Source organism: Phascolarctos cinereus, unplaced genomic scaffold (genome assembly GCF_003287225.1).
Source record: "Phascolarctos cinereus isolate Bilbo 61053 unplaced genomic scaffold, phaCin_HiC Scaffold_4;HRSCAF=312, whole genome shotgun sequence".
NCBI lineage: Eukaryota > Metazoa > Chordata > Mammalia > Diprotodontia > Phascolarctidae > Phascolarctos > Phascolarctos cinereus.
This window is the reverse complement of record NW_027555847.1, coordinates 253,359,341-253,377,645: the sequence shown is the minus strand read 5'-3', so window position 1 is coordinate 253,377,645 and position 18,305 is coordinate 253,359,341. Positions and strand designations below refer to the sequence as shown.

Here is an 18,305-nt window from a genome sequence, read left to right as displayed (position 1 = left end):
GTCAAACAGCCAATGGCAGCGCAGTGATTCAAACCCATGCTCTACCACTTCAAATCTGGCCTCAGACACTTACTAGCTGTGTGACCCTGGGCAAGTCATTTAACCCTCTTTACCTCAGTTTCCTCATCTGTAAAATGAGCTGCAGAAGGATATACCAAACCGCTCTAGTATCTTCTCCAAGAAAACTTCAAATGGGGTCATGAAGAGTTGGACACGACTGAGCATCTTATTTATTCATGGTTGTTGGCATGCTATTACACCTCCCTAGCCTCTATTAGACTGTGAACTCCTTGAAAGCTTCGACTATGTTTTCTTTTCTTTTCTTTTTTTTTTTAACTTTCTTTGTATCCGAAATGCTCAGCACAGTGCCTGGCATATAGTAAGTAGGTGCTTAATAAATGCTAGTTAGTGAATTGACTGAGACTGTGTTAGTTTCACTGGAATTTAAAACATATGGATAGTAGTATGAGGTGAGGAAATTGAGGAGATTCGAACTGCAAGTTGTAGTGGGAATTGATTGAATCACACTGACTCAAATTCTGGACCTAACTCAGTTCCATTACTGTTCAGTTATGGGTCTAGGTCAATTTCTGTCTTGTAAGAAAACTTTATTCCATTATGTGAATAGTGAGAAACTTTGTGTTATTTGAACCTAACCCCGTGTGGCTAGGAAGCTCCTCTACCTACTACCTCTATCTGCTGCTTAGAGAGCCTGAAGTTAAACAAAACCCAGGTTTTGCTGACTGGAAAGCCCAGCAGATTTAAAGATTGATGCAAGTTTTTTCACAATTATACATCTCAAGCAACCCATATGTCTTATCTGGTCCTGTACTAGTCAATCAATTATTTAGGAGAACAAGGGAAAACAATATGCTATTCCTGAGTGGTTTAAAAGAGAAATGAGAATTATGATAGCAGAATTTATCGCCTGTGAAGGAAAAATAATTAACAGACTAGAGAAACTGGAATCTGTAATGGCAAATCTCACCAAAGAAGCAAAAGAGAGAATGCAAAACACTGAGGTGAAGGACAATCCAGAAGAACAAAAGATAAAACAATGACATTAAAAGAAAAATTCTCACTATGCAAGCAAAACATACTGATCTTGAAGAAAGGCTACATAGAGACAACCTAAGGATCACAGATTCCAAAGAAGAATATGTCAGGAAAAAAAAATTAACAGTATAATGCAGGAAATAATAGAAGGGAGCAGACAGAACTTCTGAGCATGCAGAATGAAATGCCAATTGAAAGAATTCATATATTACCTCCAGAAAAAAAAATGAAATAAAACAACAATAACAACAGCAAAAACCCAAGGCCTCAAACTGCAAGATATGTGATGGTTCAATTTAGCAATTCAATTCAGAAACAAGTTCTACAAGCAAAAAATGAGAAAGACCTTCAAACATAAAGGAAAAGAAATCCAAATGACCCAAGACTATTTTGCACCTGTTAGAAAACACAGGAAGGAATGGAATAATGTGTTCCAAAAAGTAATGGAGCTCAGGATGCAGTCCAGGGTGACTTAACCTACAAATCTGAGCTTAACCATAAATTTAAATTGGTGGACAAACAATAATAAGTATTTGAGACATTTTTTAAAAAGAAAACTAGACTTTTCATTCAGTGCCACCAACATGGTATTCAAATGCTATGTGGAAATTGGCCAGGTGGCCTACATTTCCTTTGGGCCACATGCCAGCAAGCTGGTAGCTATTGTGGGTGTTATTGATCAGAACAGGGCTTTGGTTGATGTCCCATGCAGTGGTGTGAGGAGGCAGGCCATGCCATTTGAACGTATGCAACTTACAGATTTCGTGCTGAAGTTCCCACACAGAGCTCGTCAGAAATGTGTCTGGGATGCTTGAGAGAAAGAAAAGATCAAAACAAAATGGAAAGCCACTACATGGACCAAGAAGATTGAAGCCAGAGAAAGGAAAGTTAAGATGACAGTTTTTGACCATTACAAAGTCATGAAGGCCAAGACAATGAGAAACTGAATTATGAAGCATGATTTAAAGAAGCTCTAGAAGGCATCCACCCAGAAGGGATTTCCTAAGAAGGGGGCTGCCCAGAAGCTGCTGGCCACAAAGGTCTCTGCCAAGAAGATCCCCTTGAAGAAGACTGAGGGTCAGAAGACCACCGGTGGCCAGAAGGGGCAGAAGGGTCAGAAAGCCTCTGTCCAGAAGGCCCCAGCCAAGAAGGGACCCGCTCAGAAAACGCTGCTCCAAAGGCCAGAGAATAAGAGGCTGACAGAAATCAAATAAAGGTTTTGCTACACACACACACACACACACACACACACACAACACACACACAAGAAAACTAGACCTGAAGGTATTACTTGCTTCTCATATATACCAAACAACAGAAATTTAGGAGGAATGAATAAATGTGGCAGCCAAGAATAGCCCTAGCAGAGAGATGAATTAGAGATTTCTTTCTAACTGTACACAAAAAGACAGGAGTGAAGATAGAGGACAGGTAGAGGTAACAGTTAAGAGGCATTATAGACAGAATTTGGTGATACCTTCCCTACAGATAAATCAATGATGTGTGTGTGTGTGTGTGTGTGTGTGTGTGTGTGTGTGTGTGTGTGTGTAAAATTACATCACAAAATGGGCAGCTAGGTGGTAAATGGACAGAGCACTGGGTCTGGAGTCAAGAAGACCTAGGTTCAAATCCAGCCTCAGATAGAAGCTTACTCACCGAATGACCCTGATTAAGTCTCTTAACTCTATTTGCCTCAGTTTCTTCATCTGTAAAATGAGCTGGAGAAGGAAATGGCAAACCATTCCAGTATCTCTGCCAAGAAAAGCTCAATGGTGTCACAAAGAGTTGGACATGATAGAACAACAATATTCCAAAAATGGGAGGATGAATGAAAGGGGAAGAAGGGAGTGTGTGATATGCATAAGTCAAATCAAATTGAGAGTTAGCAATGAGGGGAAGGTAACCCAGGCAGTCTTAGGAAGAGAAGAAACTGCAGAGGAGTGGGAGAGGAGTTGAGGAAAAGGATTGAAAAGGGAAAAGGAGAGGAGAGAGGTCTTGCTTTAGTAGTGGGAGGAGGTTCCACTGATGAAGGCTTCTCTGAGTGAAGAGAGATATTCTGTGGGGGGAGGTGGGGACCTTGTACTGAGGGTGGTCTTTGATGTTTGTATTTGTATGTATTTTGTGCTTGAAAAGACCATTTGTTCTACCTTGGGAGGGAGGGATTTGGATATCCTGGGGGCAACTGGCACCTGAGAGAATGGATAAGTTTTGAGGCAAATGGAGAAAACATGGTAACTAGGAAGAGGTTATATACCAGTGGTGGGCTGCAAAATCAGAGAAGTTGGGGGGGGGTTCCCCTACCCTGTGGAAGTGTCTTCTCTGTCTCATGTAGGAATTATCAAAGTCCTGGGAGTAAAACACAATGGAAAAGGGGAGCCTTCTGGGTAATCTCTACAAAGCAGTGGCAGAAACTGCCAAGAGGGGAGAAGCTCAGAATGGATATCTTAGAATTTATGATTTCATAAGGAATATAGAGAGGCTAGGAACCAGATCATGAGGGCCCAGAGCAGACACAAAGAGAAGATGAATGATGGAGAGAGTGAGAGAAACCCTCTCTGGAAAGGGATGCCAAAAGTGACATACGAAAAAATAATGAACAGGCCAAGTGGAAGAGCTGGCTATGAAGTGGGAATCTATTTGACTAAGAGAAAAAAAAAGAGAAGAATTAAATAATCCCATAAAAGCAGGAAAGAAATTGGAATTAATTAGCAAAACCCCCAAGAGGGAGGGGTAACTAATGGGGAAAATGTAATCACTGGTGACAGGAAGAGAGCCATTGAGAATAGGACACCTTAAAAGAATAAACCAAAATAACTGAAAGAACAGAATACTGTGTTTACAACAGAGAGTAAAAAAAAATAATTATACCTTGAAACAACCCAACATTAGAGACAAATGGAGGAAAATATAAACATAATGTTAACAATTTAAAATGTGAATTTAATGATATGAAAAGAAAACAAAATCCAATCATCTGTTGTTTAAAGAAACACATTTATAAAACAAAGATCTACACAAAATAAAACTGAGGGGATGGAAAAAAATTTACTATGTGTCAAGTGAATCCGGAAAGGCAGAACTTGCAGTCATGCTCTCTGACAAAGCAAAAGCAAATATCCAGAAAATTAAATAAACAAGGAAAATTAATAAACAAGGAAACTACATGATGGTGAAAGGAACCATAGAATATTGTCTGGTTTCTTAACCAATATTAGTAATAAGTTTATGTGCTCCAAATGCTTAGGATCCAAATTCATAAAAGAAACATTAACTAAGCTTCAAGAAAACTTAACACATGGGCAGCTCGGTGGTGCAATGGATAGAGCACTGGCCCTGGATTCAGGAGTACCTGAGTTCAAAGCTGGCCTTAGACACATAACACTTACTAGCTGTGTGACCCTGGGCAAGTCACTTAACCTTATTGCCTAAAACAACAAAAACAAAGAAACAAAAAGAAAAGAAAACTTAACACAATACTATTCCGTATGGCAACATTGCCCATGGCAGTTTTGTTATATCAAGGGTCAGCCTAAGAAATTAAGTGGGAATCTTGGGGGAGTTTTGCAGGAGCTGCAGACGACTGGTGAAAACCAGCAGACAACATAGAAAAAGTTAAGAAACTCTGAAATGCATAAAATATATGTATAGTGTTGTATAATATAGCCTATGACTAAATATTTAACCCAAATTTTACAGTAAGGCACTGTAAACACCCCATAAAAGAAAAAGAAAATAAATCAAACTTCTCTGGTACAAAGGGAGGGCTGAAAAATTTTATATCGATTTTCCAGATTGCAGGGGCTCTGCACCCCTAACCCGTGGAAGGGGTAAATGTACTAACATGTTCTACAACTGAGTACCATTACAAGTTTGAACCCTTGCCATGTGTTCAGGATGTATTAGTTCAATCTCTCTGTGAGAACATGCAAAGTATTTATTTATTCTGTGTCTTCTATGTGCTGGATTTTGTGCTAAGCAATTTTTAAAGCAAAACAAACTGACCCTCTGCCCTAAGGCACTCTCTGATTCCCTGAGAAACATCAGGAAGATCTGATCAGTTGAAATCTAAAATAAAGTCAAAGTCCTTAGCTAGTTGTCTGACTTAGAAGTGTCCTTTTTTCTAACTGTGGTTACCCTGGAAGAACTGAACTAGGGACCCTAAGAACCCCCATCTCTATTGGGAATGTTTTTCATCCTGCCCCTTTGTCCCAACTGTAACCTGGGACTCTCTTTACTTCGATCCAGAGTGGGTTTTCAGGCCATAGCACTGATGCCTGGTGAGGTGGCAGAGGGGGAAATGGACCCAAAAGTCAGATCTCAAAACCTGCTCTTCCTTTTTCTCCACTGCCATTGTTCCCAATGCTAATGCTGGGCTTCCCTTAGTCTCCAGTGAAAATGCTCTTTTCTAATTTTTACCACAGAGCTCCCACTTCCACCTGTGTCCTGTGGGAAAATGCTCAAGATTTCCAGAACTTACTTTTTCATTGAAAAACAAATGGCTCACTTCTATTCTTTCCTATAGCCACGTAACCTAGTACAAGCTCGGTGTAAATATTTCTTATGGCATCTAAGGGAAAAGAAAGGTCTTTCTGAGTGAACAAGAATAGGAAGAACACTTTTAAACCCCTATCTAAAGTAGAAATGGGGGCAGCTAGATGGCACAGTGGATAGTGCACCAACCCTGGTGTCAAGAGGACCTGAGTTCAAATTTGGACTCAAACACCTATTAGCTGTGTGACTCTGGGCAAGTCGCTTAATCCTGATTGCCTAGGGGGAAAAAAAAGTAGAAAAGTAAATAAGCAGGCTAATCCCCAAGGCTTACAAAAGAAAGAAAACAGAATGACTTTGGAGTCAACTCAGAACCTAGCAGTATCTGCCAGACTTGATGGTGGCAGGAGACCTTGACCCTGTGGTTCCTGACCCTCCCTCTCTGTACTTTCTATCCCAAAACTCTGAGCTCATTTTCCATTTCTCACACCAGAGTCTTTATATTAACCAGCTATCTGACGAGAGAGAAAAATCAACATCATTTTCCATTGCAACAATAAAAGACATGCACTACTGATATCCCAAGTTGAATAGCTGAATGCTGTCCCCTATAAAACATTTTTACTTGCATATGCTATAAAACAATCTGGGTTCCTCTATCTATTACTTCCTAATCCTATGACTGAACAAATCTCATTTTATACCTCTGAGCCTCAGTCTTAAATCTGTAAACTAAAGATAATACTCCTATTTATCTCAGAGGCTATAGTAATCAGCAAATCTTAGAGTTATACATAAACATAAGCTGCTGCTATTATTATCAGAGTACTCTATTTCAGCTCCATTATGTGTAATCTGTTTCTTCTTCTTTGATCTTTGCCCCAGTATTATATACCATGCTTCTCTTTTCTTTTTTGTGGATCTTGTGAGGTCGCAATTATCCTTTTTGTCCTACAATCTCCATTTCAGATGCCATAAGGGAAAATTCTTTTTTAAAAAAAATTGAATATAGAGTTAACATTAAAGGATATTTATCAAACTTTGCTGGTGTAGATGTGTCATTTCCAGGAACATGGTGATGAATTTTATTTAAATGAAGAATCTTATAAAGATGGAAATATTCTGTTAAGAGACATAAGTACTTGATTCTAACCTTTAACCGTTAGTTGACCTTTTAAAGAAATCTGAACACAACAGCAATGAAATTAAAGAAATATCAACTGGGAAAAAAAATTGGTGACAAATAGGAAAGGTAAAAACTTGACATTTAAAATATATAAGGAAATAGTTAAAATATTCCTCCCAGGTGGTAATGGATAGATGGTGAAAGGATATAAATGGAATTTTAAAAAGAGGAAAAATAAAAATGGTTATATCCCTTGACCTAATAATCACATCATTGGAAATATGCTTAGATTGTTATCAAAAGGGGGAAAAAAAGGTTATTTGTTCACAGATTTTCTTTTGCTTTTTTAAAAAAATATTTTTAATTTATCGAATAAAACAAGCATTTCCATAACATAGTACAATAAAAAAGATGAATGTGTATGAAACTTTAAATCAACTATGTACAACTTTCTATTCCTTTCAAATAGACAACAAAATTATCATATAATTTTTTTCTTCCCTCCTTTCCCACCCTAGAGATAGCTACATATATATATATGTATATGTATGTATATGTATACGTGTGTGTATATGTATATATGTATATACATATATGTATATGTATATGTATATACATGTAAAATTATTCTATTCTTCTATTTATCATTTCTTTTTCTAGATGCAGATAATGTCTTTCTTTATGTGTTCTTTATGGCTAATTTGGGTATTTATAATAGTTAAAATATTTATTCAATGTTATTCTTAAAACAATATTGCTATTACTATATACAATGTTCTCTTGGTTCTGCTCATTTTGCTCTTCATTATTTTATGCAAGTCTTTCCATGTTTTTCTAAAACTAATTTGCTCTTAATTTTTTAAAGCATAGTAATATTCCATCATAATCGTATACCACAACTTGTTCAGCCATTCTCAAATTGATGGGCATCTCTGCGATTTCCAGTTCTTTGCCACCACAAGGAGAACTGCTATAGACATTTTAGAACAAATAGGTTCTTGTCCTTTTTCTCTAATTATCTTTGGAAGTAGACCAAGTAGTTATTTATAATTGAAAAAAAAAGGAAGCAGCTTAAATCTTTAATAACAAATTAAATAAATTATAGTACGTTAATGTAATGGAATTAAGATGCACTTGTGAAAGAATACAAAGAAATGTTTTGGGGGAGGGAATATGGAAAAACCTTTATGGAATAATGTAAAGTAAAAAATAGCATAAACAGAGGAATGGAGAGCTAACTATGCTAATTATGACCGAATAAGAGGAAAAGTCAATGAGAATGAATGTACAAAAAAAAAAGATTCCTGATGGAAACTCACAATGACTAAAAACATGCCATTTTATTGATTGAAATTCAAAGTAACAATGAACAATTTATTTTAAAATGTATGTAGGACAGCCTCTAGATTAAGTTATTTAAATTGATGATATCTAGAACCTTTAAAATTATTTTTCTGTTCCTTTATTCAGAGTGAGAGCCATCTCTTAATTCTTTATGCCTCTGTGAGGCATCTCAGTGGTACAGTGGATACAACTTTGGACCTGAAGTCAGGAAGACCCAAGTTCAAATTTGAATCCAGATACTGACTAGCTGTGTGACCCTTGGCAAGTCACTTAACTTCTGTTTGCCTCAGTTTCCTCAACTGGGATAAGGATAATAAATAGTAAACAAATAATAAATGGGGATAATAATAGCATTTACCTCCCTGGGTTGTTGTGATGAGATAAATTGCTTATTATGTACAGAGCCTGGCACATAGTAGGTGCTATATAAATGCTTATTCCCTCCTTTTCTTTTGGGGAGGTGGGGAGGGTGGGAGGGAGGAAACATAAGTGAGCAACAGTACCCTGCAATAGACATTCCTGTGAGGTCCAGTACTTACCACAACATGGTACTGATACACCCTGGCACATGGGGGCGATACTCAGCTGTAGCACAGAAGTCACTGGTTTGTCTGTCTGAGGTGGGCTTCACTGGGTTCTGGCACAGAGGGGTAGCACTAAGGTCCCAGTATAGCAACAATGGAAGTAGACAGGAGAGTGGGTAGCATGAAGGGTCTCAGAGAAATGGGCATCAGAACGGGCAGTGATATAGACAGGCCTGTGCTAGACCACTGCTTGTGGTAATATGGAACTGATGACCCCCTTTGACATTGCTGCCAATCCAGTAGTCAGGAGTCAATGATAAATTCCTTCCCGGGGAGGATGTAGATACAGATGTTTTTAACTTGGTTAATCTTAACTATAAACTGTATATGTGTGTGTGTATGTGTGTGTGTGTGTGTGTGTGTGTCTATACACACACATATAAAACACATATTACATCACACATAATTTTATGTGTATACACATATCCACAGAATAAAAAACATACATATAAAATTATATATTAGATAATTGTTTTACTTTGTGATCCTATATATTTTATTTATGCAATTAAAAACATCATTCTGATAAGGGGTCCATGGGCTTCACTAAGTTGCCAAAGGGCTCCATCACCCAAGCAAGGTTCAGAACTTCTTGCTTAAAAGAACCTTTGTTCTAACTCCATCCTTTGATGGAGTTTGGGGGATGTGCCTTAATTTTGGATGACAAGGGAGGAGGTGAAAATGTCTATCCAGCCCTGAATAAGCCAAGGAGATAATTCCCTAGTAGAGGCAGCTAAAAGGCAAAGAACTGGTATCACCCCATCTTCTGGGGGAGAGAGGGGACAGCGATGTCCTTATTTGTGTGCTGGGAAACGCTGAGTGGGTAGTCTAGAGTGATTCTGGTACCGACTTTTAAAAAAATTTTATTTTTAATTTATGGAATAAACCAGTATCGACTCTTGAACCTGTACAGGCTATATGCAAGAGGGTGATGGTTTCTCAGCTACCTTACTAAGATGACTCCAGAGCAGTAGTATGCTGGCAACAATTTGTACTGGCTTGGGAGAGAGATTGTCAAATTTTCAGCATGAGTATTTATGTTTCAGAAATTGACAAACTACAAATTAGAGCTTGATTTATTGTTTTGTTGATTTGTACACTTAACAAAGTGGTAGAAAACAAATTAATAATTAAGATTAAATTTTAAAGCATGTCATACACACTTTAAGGTGCTGTCAGGTGAGTGAGCAGTGGTCCAATGAGAAACAGTAATATAGAAAATAGGGTAGTAAAATAGTAAAATAGGGTATGTATCCAAGCTATGACAAAGAACCTTCTGAAAACTTTTCAAACTAGAAGACTGCTGCCCACTTCTGGTGATTTACATGGGCATAACTATATATAAAACGGATAGTTACAGGGTAAATTATTTCCCCATTGACATCAATTGCAGTTTCAGAGATGTTTCCAGCCTCAGATACTGATTAGATGTGTGACCTGGGGCAAGTTACAATCTCTGTCTCAATTCCCTCATCTGTAAAATGGGAATGATAGTAGAAGCTGCCTCCTAGTATTGTGAGGATCAGATAAGATATTTGTAAAGTACTTTGCAAACCTTAAAGTTCTGTATAAATGTTATGATGATGATGTTTTCAGACAGGAAAATCTGAGCAGCCCCATGTAATTAAAAATCATACGTATTAGTACCTGCACTGTATCAGAAAAGTTCTTAGCCCAGAGAAGAGAAGATTTATAGGAGATGTGATAAATGTCTTTAAGTATTTGAAGGGATGTTATGTGAAAGAGGGATGTATTTATTCTGTTCAGCTCCCAGAGAGTAGAGCTAAGAGGTAGGAGTAAAAGTTACAAAGAGGCAATTTTCAGTTTGATATCAGGAAAACCTCCTAATAGTTAGAACTATACAGAAGTGGAATGACCTGACCCAGGATTTGGGAGTCTAGGAAAGACCAAGAAGAAGTCCATTTCAATAATCCAGGTGAGACTTGAAATCCTAAATGTGAATAAAAAGAAGGGGACCAAATTAGAGATACTATAGAGATAGAAATCACAAGATTTGGTAACTAACTGGATATGTGGGTCAGAGTGAGGAGTCAAGGATAAACCAAGGTTATATTTCTGGTTGACTGAAAGGACAAGGGTAGCCTATACAGGTCCCTCTCTTCTGGCTCCCTCCTTAATCAACCAAAAAGAAGAGGGGGAAAATCTTTTGTAATGAATATTCATAATCGAGCAAAATTATTTGTATTTGCAGACAATGTGATGGTTTATCGAGAGTATCCTAGGAAAAAATATCACCAAGATGATTAATTGCTTTAGTAAAGTAGCAGGATGTAGTATAGTAGATGTAGGTTGGGTTTGATGTAAGGAAAACCTGTGTTCAAATTCTACCTCCGAATTTACTGACTGACCATGGACAAATTACTTAATCTCTTTCATCTATACATACACACATATCTCTGTGTGTGTGTGTGTGTGTGTGTATGTGTGTGTGTACAAGGCAGCTAGGTGGCACAGTGGATAGAGCACTGGACTTGGACTGATGTTCCTCAGTTCAAATCTAGCCTCTGACACTTACTAGCTGTGTGACCCTGGACAACTCACTTAACCCGGTTTGCCTCAGTTTTCTCATCTGTAAAAATGAGCTGGAGGAGATAACAAACCACTCCAGTATCTTTGCCAAGAAAACTCCAAATGGGTTCATGGAGAGTCAGACACTACTGAAATGACTAAACAACGACCACAATTGGTAGCCATTTATGGAGTAGTCCCCTGGCTGTTTAAATATGCCATAATGGGACAACAGTGTTGAGTAAGTGCCATAAAAGTACCAGAAAATAAGTGGTCTTCTATCCTTTGGCTCTGCCTCTTTCTGTGGGGCAGTTATGTATGATTTGCTCAGTATAAAAAACTCTGAGCTCTCACCCACTGGTTAAGCACCACTTCCTTTTCAAACTGGCTGTATTTCAATGAGTGCTAGTCACATGACCTTGGTATAATGCTGTTGGTACTCTCTAGGATAGTTGACACATGTTTGAATATGGCATACAACATTTTCTCTTTGCTTGAGATGAGTAAGCAAGTAAACAGTGTCTAATAACTAGAGGGCAATGCATAAAAACAAATTCAGCATCTATGAAGAAGCTATGAGGCTGCCACTCTGCTAAACCGCAAAAGTCCCTCCAGACATAGTATTGATCTCAACCTAGAAGCTCTAGAGCAAGCACAATTTAGCTTTTAAATTTTTCAGTGGCTTTATCTCCTCTCTCCCTCAAGAGTGGGTAAAGGTCTGCATAATGACACAATTCTCACAAGATGTTTGACTCATTCCTCTAACACAGTTAATCATCCCAAGCAGAAGCAGCATCTCTGGAAGAACTCTGAAACTAGAGGCAGATGGCACAAGAAATAGTCTTAGGATCTTGTCTCAGCCCTGAGTGTGGAAATGAAGATGGAGTGAGAACTAAACCTCTGGAGGGGTCATGGTTTCCCTGGTCTCAGTGCTATATTTGTGTACCAGGACTTCTGCTGGGTTTTGTAGATGCCAGCATTAATGCCCAAGGATTGAGGACCAACCTTCAGGATTTAGTCCAAAGGTAGTTAAAAACTATGACATTGATGCAGTGTTGGGAGGTCAACTTGGCGGAACCACTGTTAGGCAGAAATGGTTGTTAAGTCTGAGCCTACTGTCCACAGAGACCAAGGTAGTTTAGGGAAGAGTGTGCTCTCTAAAAGATTGTCTATACTTCTGTTCTCACTGTATCTTCAAAGCAAATATATCTGTGTAAAATATAGTGATGCTAATTAATTTAATGGAACTGGGATGTTTGTCACTGGTGGATTACAGGGGGGAAACATACCTAGAATGGCGGCTTGAAGGGATAACAGTAAAGAAATATATCCTAATCCTTCAGGGGTACTCTATAGAACCTGGAGGGGGTACCCCTAGATCCCTGAGCTTGGGATAAAGAGCTTACCCTACACACACACAGAGACACACAGACACACTCCCCCCACTATGTATATGTGTGGATAGATAGATAGATAGATAATAGATAGATAGATAGATAGATAGATAGATATATGTGTGTATATACATACATACATATACAGATAGATAGATAGATAGATAGATAGATAGATAGATAGATAGATAGATAGATGGATATTTAGCTAGCTACAATCTTTTCTCTGAGCTGCAGTCCTGAATCATCAACTGCCTATTAGATATTTCAAAAGAGACATTTTTGAGACATCTCAAAGTCAACATAAACCCAAGCTTAGCTCATTATCTTTACCCCCACCCTTTCCCTCTACCAAACTTCACTATTTGTGTTAAAGGCATCACAATCCCTCCTGTGTCCTAGGTTTAGAACCTCAGCATTATTCTTGACTTCTCACTCTCCCTTGCCCCCACATATCTAATCAGTTTCCAGACTTGCTGTTTGTTGTCCCAAACATCTCTCACATCATAACCCTTCTTTGTGCTCATGAAACCACCACTTTAGTGAACGTCTTCTTACCTATAGCAGCGAGAGGCTTGAGGCGGGGAGACCAAGCATCCCCATTTATTTTTATTATTTTTAAGTAATATTTTATTTTTCCTGTTACATGTAAAGACAATTTTATTTTATTTTTTAAGCTTGGTTCTTTTTTAAACTTAGTAGTATTTTATTTTTCCAATTACATATAAAGATAGATTTCAACATTCATTTTTATAAGATTTTGAGTTCCAAATTTTTTCTCCCTCTCTCCCCTCTCCCTCCTCTCCCCCTTCCCCAAGACAGCAAGCAATCTCATATAGGCTAGACATGTACAATCATATCAAACATATTTCCACATTAGTCATGTTGTGAAAGAAGAATCAGAACAAAAGGGAAAAACCAGGAAAAAGAAAAAACAAAAAACAGTCAAAATAATATGCTTCATTCTGCATTCAGATTCCATAGTTCATTCTTTGGATGGGAATAGTATTTGCCGTCATGAGTCTTTTGGGATTGTCTTAGATCATTGTATTGCTGAGAAGAGCTAAGTTTATCAAAGTTGGTCGTCACATGGTGTTGCTGTTACTGTGCACAATGTTCTCCTGGTTCTGCTCACTTCACTCAGCATCAGTTCATGCAAGAAAAGACAATTTTAAACATTCATTTAAAAGAAATTTTGAGTTTCAAATTTTCTCTCTCCCTCCCTCCTTCCTGAGACAGTAAGCAATTTGATACAGGTTATACATATTTAGTTATGAGCCCTCCCCCTTTAAACAAAAAACAAAAACAAATAACTCCAGTGGTTCCTTACTGCCACTAGGATAAAATACAAACTACTCTGTTTAGCTTTTAAAGCCTTTCCAGCCTTCTTTCCAACCTTATTGGATACTACTCTTCATCCTGTACTCAGATTCAGCCAACTTGGACTTCTCTCTATTTCTCTCATATGTCTCTATGCCTTTGCAATGACTATTTTGCCATACCTTTAATAGTTTCTTATCATGTCCCAAGGACTCAGACAGGGATTAGATTACACAAATTTTGAGATTCTGTGTTTCTAGTGCTTCTTTAAAAATTTGTGGGGCACTAACCCGGAGGTAAAAATTGAAACCATGGGAAAGAGTTCAACAAGCAAAAGGTGGAGAGACATAGAGACAGAGAGAGAGAGAGAAAGGAAGAGAGAGAGGGAAGAAGAAGAAGAAGAAGAAGAAGAAGAAGAAGAAGAAGAAGAAAGAAGAAGAAGAAGAAGAAGGAGGAGGAGGAGGAGGAGGAGGAGAGGAAGAGGAGGAGGAGGAAGAGGAACAGAGGAGAGAAGAGGAAGGAAGAGAAGAGAAGAGAAGAGAAGAGAAGAGAAGAGAAGAGGAGAAGAGAAGAGAAGAGAAGAGAAGAAAGGGGAAGGGAGGGGAGAGGAGAGGAGAGAGAGGAGAAAAGAAAAGATTCTTTTCATATCTTCTCTCTTCTTTTATTCTCTCTCTCTCTCTCTCTCTCTCTCTCTCTCTCTCTCTCTCTCTCTCTCTCTCTCGGAGGCATCCTCCTGAAGAGTCCTACAGAAATAAGGTAGCCTAAAGGGATCCTGGAAGAGAGATACAGGTGCCCATAATTCCATAAAACAAATAAAACAAACAACCCCAAAAAGATAAAGCCTAATGTCTCCTGCCATCCCTGGATTCCTTCAAGTCTCAGCTGAAGTTCCACTTTCTGTAAGAATCTTTCTTTCCCATTCCTCCTTAATCTTATTGCCTTGCTTTTAGACTACCTCCAGTTTATCCTGCATATATCTTATTTGTACATAGTTGTTTGCATGTGGTCTTCTCCTTTAGACTGTAAGCCCCTTGAGAGCAAGAATTTTTTTTTTGGTCTTTCTTTATATCCCCAGCACTCAGTACAGCATCTAGCACATAGTAGGTACTTAATAAATGCTAAATGACTAATAAATTGTGTCAAAGAAGCCAAGGGAGATGAGGTGTGATCCACTGTGTCAAATGCTGAGAGAAGGTCAAGAAAGGATAATCAAATGGATCTATAATCCTGCTCATTTGGGAGTTCCCTGCAGTGATGAATGCTGCAATCCACCCATTCCTTCCCATCTTGTGGATGTCTTCTCAGTAGTTTAATAGAGAAGGTCTGTCAAACGTGCAAGAGACACTCTTCACTTTCTGAGCACTTGTCATTCTTTCTCTTACCATTTGACCATCCCATCCTCTCTTCCTATCATGCATTTCTTTGTCGACCTTTTTTGTTGACCTCCTGTTCTTCTTTAGAGTTCCTCATTAATTATACGTAGCAGACTGCTCAAACCCACCCTATACCTCTCCTTTGCCTGCTGTGTGATACTTCTTTTTAAATTCTTTGGACCCAGTTCTTCCATGTCCTGCGACCAGCATACAGTAACACCAAGGAGAATGTTGATATTAAGAAGAATGGCTTTCATTTCCCTGGGAAGGTGGGTGTCATCAAAGAAGCTCTGCAATTTGCCAAAGTCAATAAACAACTTAATCGAATACTTATTGACTGATTAGTTCCAGAAATGGAGGAGGACCACCATAAAGGCACTGAGAAGAGAGTTGTAATATTGCATACAAGGAATGACAAGAAGGTCACTTTGCCTGGTTAGCAGAGTATGAAGAGAGGAAAAATAATGTACAGTAAGCCTAGAAAGGTAATAATAATAATAATTAAAATTAATATAATTTTAATGGTTGCAAGGCACTTGACATGTGTTATCGAATTTGAATCTCACTGTTATCCCCATTTGACAGATGAGGAAACTGAGACTGAGGGAAGCTAAGTGACTTGTCCATGGTCACACAGTCAGATCTTCCTACCTCCAAGTCTGACCCTGTCTCTGACACACCAACTAAGTTTTACATTTGAACCAGATTGTAAAGGACTTTCTTTAAGTACCAAAGGGAGAAGCTTGTGTTTGATCTTAGAGATGGTTATAGGCAGTCAGTGGAGCTTTTTGAGAAGAGTGCCATGGTCGGGCCTGTGCTTTAGAAATATGACTTTGGTGGGTAGAAAAAAAAGAGACTTCCTGTGTCAGGGAGACCAAATAAGAGACTATTTGTTATAGTTTATTTGAGAAGTAACAAAGGACTGAATTACGGTTGGTAGTCCCATTAGTAGAGAGAAGGGGATTGACCTGAGAAATGTGTGGGTAGAATGGATAAGATTTATTAACTATGGGAGCATATTGAAATTACTATTATTAATAATAAAATAAATAGCCTTTATATAGTGTCCTTGAGTTTTCTTTGCCTCGGGAGATGAAAGACTCAAGCTATTGATATACCTGACTTCCTAGTGGCCTGAGAACAAAATCAGGAGTAGCTTCACCCTCTAATTCTTGGCCAGTAGACAGATTACAAAGTGCTTTTCAAATATTATCTCATTTTATCCTCAGTAGAGGTGAGGTGCTGGTATCCTCATTTTATAGAGGAGGAAACTGAGGCAGGGAGTATGTGATGATTTGCCTAATGTCACAGAGCTAGTAAGTATCTGAGGCAGGATTTGGGCTTGGGTCTTCTTGACTCCAGATCCAGTGCTTTATCCATTGAACTATCTAGTCATTGCTCCTTTTTAGTTTTTCCAGAAATATTAAGAAAGTGTATTTTTCTCTACAGCCCTTTCCAGACACCTAAGAAAAGTTCCTTGGAAAATTGAGTGCAATAGATCTGGACAAAAGGAAAAAAGGCCTTTAGTAGGCGGAATAGATTAAGGGTAATAACCTGAAACCTAACAAAGGGTACCTAGATAAGAACTTTGCCTTCCTGCCTCTCCCTCCCATGTGATGCCCACAGTGATCATTGTCCTAAGGGCAATCTCCTCCCTCTGTCTCCTGAAGGCATGGTTGCTCTATTCTGTAAGGTTAACCCAGGTTTTATTTACAATATCTTCACCCTCTAATTCTTGGCCAGTAGACAGATTACAATCACAACTCAGAGGGAAGGCAGCTCTGTTCAGCTGAATCAGTTTGTAGTGGGTGTGTTTGATACATATCCCTCCTGTGCTATGCATAACTAAGGACATCTTTTGTTAACTGTTAAAAGACCTTGGAGTGTCTTATTTCATATTAAAGGCAAACCTGAACTGCCAAGGCGCTGCCCAGTGTCAGGTCTAGGTCAGAAGAGAAAGAATATAAGTCATTTCATTCCGATATTGATTCCGGGTACCTGGCCTGGTCTATTACAAGACATATAGGGGAAGTGTGATGGGAGGGCAGACTGAGGGACAGGATATTAAGAAGCAAGACACTTTTGAGGAGGGAGAGACAGGTGAAAGTAGAGAGAATAGAATAAGTGGGAACAGGGTGGAATAAGATGGAGGGAAATACAGTTAGCAATGGTAACTGTGAAAAACATTTTGAAGCAAGTTTCTCTGATAAAGGCCTCATTTCTAAAGCATATGGAAAACTGAATCAAATTTATAAAAAATAAGAGCTATTCTCTAGTTGATAAATGATCAAAAGATATCAGTTTTAGGTGAAGTAATCAAAGTTATCTATAGGCATATGAAAGGTTGGAAAGACTTGCATGGACTGATGCAAAGTGAAATATACTATGTACAAAGTAACAGCAATATTTAAGATAATCAGCTGGGAATGACCTAGCTATTCTCTGTAATACAATGAGCCCAGATAACTCTGAAAGACTTATGATGAAAAGTGCTATTCATCCTCAGAGAAAGAACTGATGTTTGAATACAGATTGAAATGTACCTTTTTAAAAAATTTTTTCTTTACTTTTCTTGACTTTTTTTTTTTGGTTTGTGTTTTCTTTCACAACACGACTATTATGTATATGTTTTGCTTGACTATACTTGTATAACCTGTATCGAATTGCTTGCCTTCTCAATAAGGGGAGGTAGGAAGGGAGGCAGGGAGAGAATTTGGCGTTCAAAGTTTTTTAAATCTTTTTTTATTAATTTATTTTGATTTATCAACAATCACTTCCATAAGCTTTTAAATTTTAAGTTTTTCTCCCCCTCCCTACCTTCTCCCTCCTCAAGACAATGTACAATTTGATACAGGCTATACAGAATTTAAATTAAATTTAAATTAAACAGAATTTCACATTAGAGATGTTGTAAGGAAGAATTAAAAACAATAGGAGGAACCACCAGAAAGAGGAAACAAAATGCAACAGAAGTAGAAAAATAGCAAACAGTATGCTTTGAGATGCATTCAAACTCCATAGTTCTTTCTTTGGATGTGGGTAGCATTTTTCATCATGAGACCTTTGGAGATGTCTTAGATGCTTGCATTGC

The 18,305-nt window shown here is 38.2% G+C and overlaps 1 pseudogene; it reads left to right on the top strand.

Moving 5' to 3' along the window:
• Window positions 1-1,640: 1,640 nt before the first annotated feature.
• Window positions 1,641-2,270, top strand: LOC110197659 (large ribosomal subunit protein eL14 pseudogene; annotated as a pseudogene).
• The last annotated feature ends 16,035 nt before the right edge of the window (window positions 2,271-18,305 follow it).